We start from the raw sequence: 10,009 nt of genomic DNA, 5'->3' as shown, positions 1-10,009 counted from the left end.
CTCCATCTTAAGCTCCCCAGCCTAACCTCCCCAGCCTAACCTCCCCACCCTCACCTCCCCATCCTCACCTCCCCACCCTCACCTCCCCATCCTCACCTCCCCACCATTCCTGCCACATTCCTTCCGTCCACTGTTGCTGTTCATGTGCATCTTCTCTTGTCCATAACTCATCACATCTTTCTCCAACCTCTTCAACTATATTTCTTGAGGGGAAGGACAGAAGTCCCTCGGTTTAATTTAATACATGTGTCAAGGGATCCCCTAAGCTCTAGGAACTTAGCAGGCGCTCCCACAGATTTCAGGATGGGTGTAACCTAGTCACTCAGCCCCAGCGAGGGACCATAGAAAGCGTGAAGGTGCTGCCAATGCCAACCAGAAGTGTCTGTGGTTTCATCCTGGTTTGGATACTGCCTCCTCTAGCTCCATCCTCTCATTTATGAGTCACTAGGACTCAAGTGCATCACCATCCTCTTCTTTGATTCCTTCAAGCCACCTAGCACATGCCCCTGCTGTCCTTCATCTTTCCCAAAGCTCCTGCCTTTATTGATATTTACCTCCCTTCCTGGGTCAGGAGTAGTGGATAAATAATCACCACACCTCTGTTCCTGCACATGGCAAGAGCCTGATGAATGTAGGTTTGGTGAGCAAAGGGAACCCCATAAAGACATGGAGGGTCACAGAGCCTCTGGTCATGACGGACAGACTGTGACCAGACAGCAGGGTCTGACTCAGCAAAGGCAGCAGCAGTATCAAGGTCATCCAAGAGAGGAAGTAAGGATCAGGGGCTCCAGAGGCTGGAGGCAGGGAAGCCAGGATAAGGTCAGCCCTCAGACAACCAGACTGACACCCTAACCACTAAGAGTTGAGTCAAAGATGACCTGGGCAAGCCTCAACTTCCCATTCATCAAGTAGAAGAAAGAAACCCCACACTTCATGGGGTTTCATAAAGATGAGAGTGGCCGTGATGAAACTGTGTTTCATACAAAGGAAGGTGTTTGGGGAGTTGAACAGACTATAGAGTGTGTAGAAAAAGTGGGAAGAAGGCTAAGGACAGAGCCTAGAATTCGGGGGGTGCAACAGTGCAACCAAAGGCTAAGGGGGATGGAGGACAGGGAGCCTAGACTAGTCCTGCCTTCCCTGTGGATAATTCTCCTTACCTCCTCAGCCTCACTGTTCCAGCTGGATGAAGGTGTTGTTTCAGGGGTTCAGATATCTCCTTCAGGCTGGCTGATGGTATCCTAGCACAGTCTCTCTGTTCACATAGAGAAGCTGTTACCTTGTGACCCTGAGAAACCCAGGTAGAAGCAAATCTTTCAATACAGAAGGGGAAAGGTACACACACAAGACAGAGGAGAGCTCTTCCCACTGAGATGGGGACCCTGCCTCCAATCCCCGACATCTATTCCGTCCCCTAAACACTGGAATCCCAGCCCGAACTGCAGGCAGCTCATGCCACAGTCACTGTCACCAGCATTAGAAATCTGATGATACCCCCAATCACCCTAAGGCTTGTTGTACTGAGAATGCTTTTCAGGGCATTTCCAGGATAACTTGGCATCTGAACTTAAAGCAGCATGAGAGCATACCCATTCCTCTCATTCCAGAGAAGTTAAAACCCACCATACTCAGAGAAAAGAACTCAGGACCCATTCCAATAATGCACTTTTCTTCCTTTTATACAGCACCATGGATGTGCCACCCACAACAATGGGCACTTAGAAAATTTATTTTGATACAAAAAGTCCTCACGGTTTGAAATGTAAGCTCCTTGGAGTGGCCTCCAGGAGCCCAAGACCAATGCATTCACACTGGTCTACTAGAACTTTCTCCCACCATGATCACTCTACCCCAAGTGTGAAACAAGACCATTCTTTCATTCATTAAACACATCATTGGGGGCAGACACGATGACTACTTACTTTAATACAGACCAATGCTTTAAGCGACAGGCAGCACTCTGGAGGTGGGAAAAATACACCTACTTATCCCTCTGCCTGTACCTCTCTTGGCTCCTGAATCAAACAGTAAATGCCACTCACAGATAAGAGCTGATGTGTGTCAGCAAAGCTGAACTATACTACTGGCTTATTAAGAATCCACACAACTAACTGTTCTGGAAATCAAAGGTAGTGGGGTCGGTGGGAGCTTCCCATTAGCCATGAAATATAACCTTACTCCATAAGAAAAAGATGTTTGTGTTATACGTCTGAAGTAGTGACCATCTCTAAACACAAAGTAACATTCAAGAGCGCTGATTCACTGATGAAATTAAATTTTAAAAAAAAGAAGAAAAAAGAAATCCCCACCTGAGTGCATTCCACAGTAAATCCCCCCCCCACACCCCAAACTAATGCCACCATGGAAAGCTAGAAAGATCAGCCAAGCCCTTTCTTTCCAATTGGCTTTGGTAATTCAGAAAAGGATCTTATTAAGAGCAAAGCTCTCCCATTAGTCGGAGCTCCATTTCTATCGCGTCCACTGCCTGTCCAAAGCACAGCCCCATAATGTGGCAAGAGAGGCTCAAATTACAGGTGAGAATGCACTTTTCCATTCCACCCCAGCCTGTGATTACCTGCAGCGCCAAAATTACCTCTGCAGCCTTAAACGCCTCCATTTTATTCCATCCCTAGAGCAAACTCTCTCGGAAACTTTATATATGAGACAAAAAAAAAAAAAAAACCACAAAAACCCTAAACCCTTACTAGGTCTGTGATAACAAAAAAAGAGCCCACAGACATATATAATTTCCCCCTTTTTTTAGAATTATGAAAAGTGGGCCAGTGTGATGGCTCGGTGGTAAAGGTGCTTGGTAACCTGATAACCTGACTTTGAGCCCCAGAATCTGCACGGCAGAAGGAAAGAAATGATTCCCACAGCTTGTCATCTGATCTCCACATGGGCACCACAGCACATGGTACCACCTCAGACACCCCATACACACACATAATTTTAAAAAATTATGAAAACTCAGAATCCCAGAAATTCCTACCTTTTTTTCCCTTTGAGTTCTTGAAATATTCTTAGTGGTGAAATGGAAGTGTAGGTGGGGCACTCATGAGGATGGGTAGTAATAACAGGACTCTCCAGGAAGAGCTCAGCCAAATGCAGAATCCACCACATTTATGTGAGTAAATTTACTTACACCATGGGCTTGATCATTTAAATAACTCCATACTTCTTTCTGCAACAGACTCAGTACTGGGCTTCTTGGCAGGTGAGCCAAGTAAGCTATCTGTTACAGACATCCTAGTTTATGTGTGTAAAGTCTCTGGCTTTGGGGCTGAAGAGTTGGCTCAGCGGTTAAGAACATTGGTTGTTCTTGCAGAAGACCCAGGTTTGAATCCCAGCACCCATATTACAGCTAACAACTGTCCGTAATTCCAGTTCCAGGAGCTCCGACAGCCTCTTTTGTCCTCTGCGGGCATTGCACAACACCACGGGTGCACCTACCTACATGCAGGCAATACACACATACACATAAAATAAAAATAAGTAAAATATTTTTTTTTAAGTCTCTGGCTTTACCTAACAGAGAGACTCCCAAAATGGTCCATCAGGATTGTATTAATCAAATAATTTCAAATAAAATAAAGGAGCAGCTATGAAAAGGAAGCCCACAATAAATCACTTTTATAATATAAAAAAAAATCTTTTCACCACTCAAACAATTACTTAAATTACTTGGCTTTATATGCCAAGTTCTCCTAAAATAGAGAGCACTCTCCCACTTAGCTTCAATATTCAAATAATGACGTGACATAGCATCTCAGATTTACAGTGCACTGTCTTCAGATTTCCTCTTTCCAAAAGAGCTGCCACCCCAGGAAACAGAGGTAAAGCAGCACAGAAAGAAGCAACTCGGGTCTGAAGACATAAAAACAAGGAGGGTGGATTCTTCCTCTGTTGCCCTTCCACACACCATCTTCTGCTCTATTTTTTCTCCATATTTACCCAACAGCTCCCCATAAGGTTAAATGAAAGTGTTTCCCTCTCCAAGTTACAAGCCAGGCTCGCTCTGGAAGGACCAACTCAGTCTTTATCTACTTTGTGTGTGTGTGTGTGTGTGTGTGTGTGTGTTTGAGACAGGGTTTCCTTGTAGCCCCAGCTGTCCTGGGGCTCACTATGGAGACCAGGCTGGCCTTGAAATTACATGGAGATCCAACACCATGCCCAGCTTATCTAGCTAATTTTGAAACAGTTGAAATGGTCAACATTTTTTGTTTGTTCTGTTTTTAATCACAAAGCACTTCTTTCTCAAGTAGCAGGCAAAGAATAGTGTAACATTCCAGAATCAACAGGTTAGCACCATGCACAAGGAGCAAACAAGTAAGTCTAACAGGGCCTCTGTTCATGGCCTCGGAGGGTACATCATAGGAGTTTGCAACCAATATAGCAAAGGCTAAGATTCTCAGCAGTATTTGCTGTGTTTCACATTTCAGCCTAGAGCCCACCCTTCAACTCAGCAGGGCTCTTCCCACTTCAGAGTAGAAAGCTGAAGTCCTACCTGGTACTCTGAGCTTTACCACTAACTACTTCAGGTTACACCTTGCCCTTTCTGGGTTTCTAAACTGCTAGTGAGATAAACAACCCTTACTGACAGTGCCTGAAATCCAGAGACCGCCAATCACCTGAGTTCACTTAAATCAACCCACTCAACCAGGGATAGAAACCGGAAAGTAAACAGGCAAATATAAAAGTGGCACAGACAGACACACAGACACAAACACAGACAGACACACCCCTTTTACTCCTCTGCCCTAGCTCTTATTCTTAAAAAACTAAATATACTTGACCCTGAAAAATAAGGTTGCAACTATGCATGTCCATCCTCACTCAGATCCTTCAGTATTATTACATCACTACTGTGGTTCTTCCTCACACATATTCAGCCCTGTAGATCAGAGGGTCTGCATTTAAGCACTCAACCAACAGCAGTCAGAATACATTAAAAATTACATCTGGGGGCTGGAGAGACGGCTCAGCAGTTAAGAACACAGCGGCTCAGCAGTTAAGAACACAGGTTGTTCTTGCAGAAGACTGGGGTTCAAATCCCAGCACCCACATGGCAGCTAACAACTGTCTATAACTCCAGTCCCAGGGTATCCGACAGCCTCTTCTGACCTCGGCAGGCACTGCACGACAAGAGTGCACTTATCTCCAGGCAGGCAAATAGACGCATACACATAAAACAAAAATAATTAATTAAAAAAATTTTTTAATTGCATCTATATGGAGCATATATACTTTTTTGCCCTGCCATTACTCCCTAAACAGATAAATAGAACAACCATTTACATACCATTTCCTTTGGGGTAGGGATTATAAATAGTCAGAGGTGATTTAAGCTATATGGGAGGATTGCGGAGGTCATATGCAAACACTACACCATCTCACACAAGGAGCTTGGACATTTGTGGAGGTTGGTATCAAGAGGGGGAGAGGACCTAAGAACCAAAAACCCCTCAGATACCAAGACCAAGGGATGGACTATAGTTTCCTCATCCCACAGAACAAATGTAGATGGAACATCTTTCCAAGAGCTAAACACCCATAACTGTATGTTGAAGCAAATCTGACAAAATGAAATTTGTTCTAACAGTAAGAGTTCCCCCCCATGCACACACTGTACCATGTGTTAAGTAACTTAGCTGTTTTTCCCATTGCTGTGTGATCATATAAGAAAGGTCCCAGATGTGATTCTTGTACTGGAGGGCAGACTTAGTGCTGATGAGGGACCTTTGTATTATCTTGACTCCAAACTTTCCTTTTCTCCCGCATCTCACCTTTCAGCTGCATTATTCACTGATTATTTTCCACATACTGTGCACACTGAGCTTTCCATGCTGTTCTGTCTGACTGAACCTCCCTTATTCCCACCATCTCAGCAATCTCAAAGTCATCCTTTAGACATACCTGCACAGTAGTACTCAGCTTACAGAGTGGATGGCGGTCTGCTCCTCCCCTACCCCACCCCAAAGGACAATGAGCCAAAATCAGAACCTCCATGACCTTAGCACACAGTACAGCACTTAACACAACACGCACAATTAATCACTATTTGCTAAATTAGAAGCTTCCAAACTATATGTAGGAAGTTGTAACTTTACTGGCGTCCACCCACTGCTTTCCAAATATCAATGTCACATTGTCCAATACGCCAGACTAGTGCAGTGAAGCACACCCCCAAACCACTACTGTTCCTGCCTGTCAGAGAATCTCTGGTTGCAAAGACACTTTCACCTTGTTCACGGACCCCACAGAAGGCCAGCACTCTGCCTCGGCTTTTTCCTCCACCTCGGCCAACTGGCTTCCCTCAAATTCACAAAACTTCTTTTGTGCCTTAGGACCACAGCACATTAGCTCCCAGGATGGGTTTTCACTACTTGCTGCTCAACGGCAAATGTGGTATTTCCCTCTTTCAATTGCTTACTCCTTGGTTGCACTGCACCTATGAGACTCAATCTATAAAGCCTTAATAGTGGAAACAAGGCTTTATGCTGACCATTTTTCCTAGACCACAGTAACAGCTCTCCTTAAATTACCTAAATACCTTAAGCTACCTATACATACAAGTAAAAGGTCACCAATGAGGTCTAACAGATCCAAGAATTCAAGGCAGTGAAACAACCTGCCCAAACCCACAGATTCCAAAGTCTAATTCTACATGCTGAATCAGGCTTGTGAGACTCCTGCAAGACCCACATCTTGGTGATATTTGCCCTTTCTGTGCCTATATTCTAGAATGGGTGGTCTTTCTTAAACTGTCCTTCCACCTTGAATGTCTTCCATGACTGGGGATCAGCTTTCAGCAGAGCTGGCTGCTATGGGCAGACCTGGGCCATAGGGCTTTGTTCTTCAGGGAAATACAATTATCTTCTAATTCTGCTGGAAGAATCCCAGACACTAATGATTTAATGCTGTTAAAAGTGCAGAGCACATCTCGGCTGAAAGTCCAACCACACTGTCAAATGTTATGTTACCATCGGGGTAAGAGGATGACAGAAAGAAATGTTAAGTTTGATGGAACTGACTTCAGAGATGTTTTTGAAGAAACATTTTTAAGACTGCATGGGATATGTAGGCCAAAAACCAAAATAAGAGGGGCTAGGGATATAGCTCAATAGTAGAACACTTGTCTAGCAAGCATGAGGCCCTAGGTTTGATCTTCAGAATGGCAAAGAGGGTAGGATTCATTATGAGCACTGCTAAGGAATTTAAAGTTAACAAGGCCCAGTGTCCAAAGGTAAAGTTTCAGGAGGCTCTATGTTCCCAAAACATACTATAGCCCTCTATAGTTGAACACTATAACTGAGTCTTTCCAGAATTTCCCATAGCACTTTACAGTTAACCAGACCCAAGTTGTCCACATGACACTGAGATGAGACCAGGCCTACTGTTCAAGCACTTGGAATTCAGTATCAGTGCAAGCACAGATTGGGTAGGATCTGTGAGTACCAAAGGTAGGATCCTGAGTTTTAAAGAGAAGCCATGGCTGTTTCCAGCACTGGTCTTCAGTCTTTGTGCTTTCGTCATTGATGGTAGACTAGAAAACTTGCCCCCCTAGTGTCCTGGAGGTGGCTGAAGGATGGAGACACTCTGGGAAGTAGCGTCCTGCCTTCAGCATGGACTTGAAAGAACAGCTCAGACACGGGGATCCAAGTGCAACAATGACCACCTTCCTCAGAGAGCAAGCATTTCCGGCCCGCATCTATGAGAAGAGAAAACCTTTCATTTTATTTCTAAGGCTCTTCCAGTTTCAACTTAAAAGCCAAAGGAATATGCATTATCTCACATCAAAACCTTAGCCCACAACTCAGCCCACTTCATGAAGCAAAGAGGGATCACACTTGCAGGCAGCCCCCACTCACCCAGTGGGGCAGGATCTCAGCTTCAGAAGCTGCTCCATCCTGCTGGGGTTGGGGGGTGCTGCCTTTCTTTCCCACTCTCACAAACCTCACATCTAAATCTTGGTGACTTCTGCCTCTCTCTTTGAGATCATTTCCTTCCTAGAATGGAATTAACAAGGCCAAGCTCTGTAAATGTGTGTTCTCCTCAAGCAATTTTCACTAAAATAAAGCACTCTTGAAAAATAAAAGGACACAAGAGATGTGTGAACTCTCCATGCCAGTTTTCTTTTAGTTTTTTTTCCTCCCCCAGTGAGGCCCCAGCACTATGGTAATTCATTCATGTCACCCATTTGTGAGAAATGAGAGAAGAAATCTCCACTTGTTCTTTTCCTAATTTAGAACCTTCCCTTATTTTGAGTCTATCAAAGCTGATCCTGAGGTGGGAAGGCAAAGGGAGGCACCAAGGAGCATTAGCCTGAAGTGACTGCCTCCACCGAGGCTGAATAAGCCCTTTGGGTCCCTACCTGTGTCAGAGCATGCATCTACATTTAGGTGATGTGCCGCCCCCACCTGTCCCCCTCCCTGTGTCCCCTTGAAGCAGAAGTCTGAGTTCTCTCTTGGGGCACTTACATAAGACCCTGTAAAACTTCCTGTGACATTCACAGAAAATGTAAGCTGCTATTTTGCTCCCTCAGGAGCTCATTTTAATGGACTGAGTGACAAAATTCACGGATTCAGAATTCAGCAGAAGCCTGCCCAACCGAGGTACATCAGCACAGGGACAGAAAAAAAGATCCATCTCCATTAAACAGGGTCGCCCAGGGGATGGACTGGGTGTGCAAAAGACAATCTGCTCCCTCCCAAGTGACCCATTTAAAATCTGATTGTTGGGGGGGGCGTACTCATAGGTTTAATAAATTTCAAACAGGCCAAGACAGGCTTGCAGAACTGCGGTTGCATAGAAGGCGCATTTCGAAGGAGGTAACAAGGCAATGAACAACAGAACTTAAGGATTCACAAACTTTGGAGCCTCCATCCCAACCTTCAGAAGCAATGACGTTTACAGTAACTCTGGACCGCTGTACACTAACTGATGTGTTGATTGGGTCTTCTCCCCTACAGGTATCGATGCCAACTAACCACTGTCCTAAAGAGGTACTTGAAAACTGTGTTTGCACACCACACCCCCCAAATCGGCCTCTGCAACTAAGAGAAAAGTTCTCCAGGGCATCTCATCACAAAAGGGAGGTGAATAGCGAGGAGAGAGAGACCTGTCTAAACACAGCGGGCTCTCTCAAGTACAGATACTCAGGGCCAACAGGACCAGGGAAAAGCACCGGAATGGGAACGCAGCATCTCAGGAGTGGACGAGAAACTTCCCCCTTGCTCTAACCCATCAGCATCCTGCGTACCTATGAGCCTGGCACGCCCTGAGACAAGTCCTGGGCACATCGCAGATGCGGGGTCTTCCACCTCCTGCCCCTCCAGGGCTCACAACCAAGGCAAACGTGGCTGTGTGTCCACCTCCCTCCTCTTGGCCCGCATGCGAAGCACACGGGTGCCAGCCACAGGTTCGGGTAACTTGTTCGGCACCACCACGGGCGATCTCTGGCACCCCGGGGCTCTTACCTTGGCCGTGACTACCCCGAGGCAGAGGGAGACCGCGGAAGAGCTGAGTGACGCGGTGACAACGACGCCTCCGAAGTGCAGGGGGTCCGGGTCGGGATCCTGACCGGCGTGGCTCTAGCCGGAGCGTCGGTGCCAAGCGCAGACTTCGGGACAGCCTTGGGCTCCAAACGCCACGGGGCAGGTCGGCGTCGCCCGAGCTGAGCACAGTCCCCTCTTTCTCCTCCTGCCGGGCTGCCGCCTGGAGCTGCTCCCCGCCGGAAGGACTCTTGCGAGCCGGGGGCGCCCCGCATGGGCAGTGGCCTGGGGCCGCCCTAGCTCGGGTCCCGGGAACCCGCGCCGGGAAGAGACGCGGAGCGGCAGTCGGGCGGCTCCACCTCCCGCGCTCCGCGTGGCTTCGTCCCTTCAGGGCAGGGCCTGCCAGCACCCGGCCCGACGAGGCGAGCGCGGCCGCGCCCCCAGCTCCGGGAGCCCCGGCTCGGGCGCAGCGGCGGGGCAGAGGCAGCACAGCCCGGCCGAGCGGCGAGCAGGCGGAC

General features: G+C 47.0%; 1 protein-coding gene across 4 annotated transcripts in view; it reads right to left on the bottom strand.

The window, feature by feature from the left end:
- The window catches only part of Large1 (LARGE xylosyl- and glucuronyltransferase 1), a 581,831-nt gene that overhangs the window by 569,386 nt on the left and 2,436 nt on the right, over positions 1-10,009 (bottom strand). For 3 of the 4 annotated variants that reach the window (XM_029568308.1, XM_029568310.1, XM_008843101.3), the window contains exon 1: positions 9,477-10,003. The exons of the other annotated variant lie outside the window; for it this stretch is intronic. The gene's annotated coding sequence lies outside the window, so the exon portion shown is untranslated. Of the gene's footprint in view, positions 1-9,476; positions 10,004-10,009 lie in introns of those variants that run through there. 4 annotated transcript variants of the gene reach the window in all.

Source organism: Nannospalax galili, unplaced genomic scaffold (assembly GCF_000622305.1).
Source record: "Nannospalax galili isolate Female #2095 unplaced genomic scaffold, S.galili_v1.0 scaffold39, whole genome shotgun sequence".
Lineage (NCBI taxonomy): Eukaryota > Metazoa > Chordata > Mammalia > Rodentia > Spalacidae > Nannospalax > Nannospalax galili.
Note: the sequence above shows the minus strand (reverse complement) of the source record. Positions and strands in the feature narration are given on the sequence as shown.